Consider the following 672-nt stretch of genomic DNA (forward strand, 5'->3'; position numbering starts at 1 on the left):
TAGAGCAGGTCTAGACCACACTCCAGAATATACAAGGACCCAACAGTTCTAGTAGTTTCCTCCAGAGCTTTATTAACCGTGATTATGTAGAAAAAATTATGTAATGTACATAATGTAACAATTGTTTCAGGCATTTTTCTAGGTTATTGGACAGGCAAATGATCTAACCCCTGCACAAACAGACAGTCCATTTCTTCTACTCTGCACACTATTTCAAGCAATGAAAACACTAGCACATGGCCAATTTTTAGATCACACCTTCCCAAAACATAGTACAATTTATTTAAAAATAAAAATAAAAAGCATGACGCAGGAAATAAAAGTCCAACTCTACTGCTAGGGGATTTTTCATGATGTGATCAGTCCTGATACAGCTTTGTTTGTTGGTTGTGTGGTCAGGACCAGTGGTTCTTAAAGCGCCCATATTCTGCTCCTTTTCCGGTTCAGGTGTCATTTTCAAATGTATTTTGAGGTTGTAACACAATAGGTTTACATGGTTTCATTTTCAAAAAACACCATGTGTTTGAGTTGTACCGCACATTACTGCAGATCCTGTTTTAGCTACAGAGTGAGACATCTTACTTCTATACTATCTTTCTAAACGAGGGACACTTGTGGAATACGTGCAGAACAGGGACAGGAAGTAGTTCTTTTGGAGATTAGGGTGAACTA

At 37.9% G+C, this 672-nt stretch overlaps 1 protein-coding gene across 3 annotated transcripts in view; it reads right to left on the reverse strand.

Annotated features, from left to right (window-relative positions):
• The window catches only part of stard5 (StAR related lipid transfer domain containing 5), a 25,085-nt gene that overhangs the window by 21,617 nt on the left and 2,796 nt on the right, over positions 1 to 672 (reverse strand). The gene's annotated exons all lie outside the window — the stretch shown is intronic.

Source organism: Etheostoma spectabile, chromosome 15 (assembly GCF_008692095.1).
Source record: "Etheostoma spectabile isolate EspeVRDwgs_2016 chromosome 15, UIUC_Espe_1.0, whole genome shotgun sequence".
Classification (NCBI taxonomy): Eukaryota; Metazoa; Chordata; class Actinopteri; order Perciformes; family Percidae; genus Etheostoma; species Etheostoma spectabile.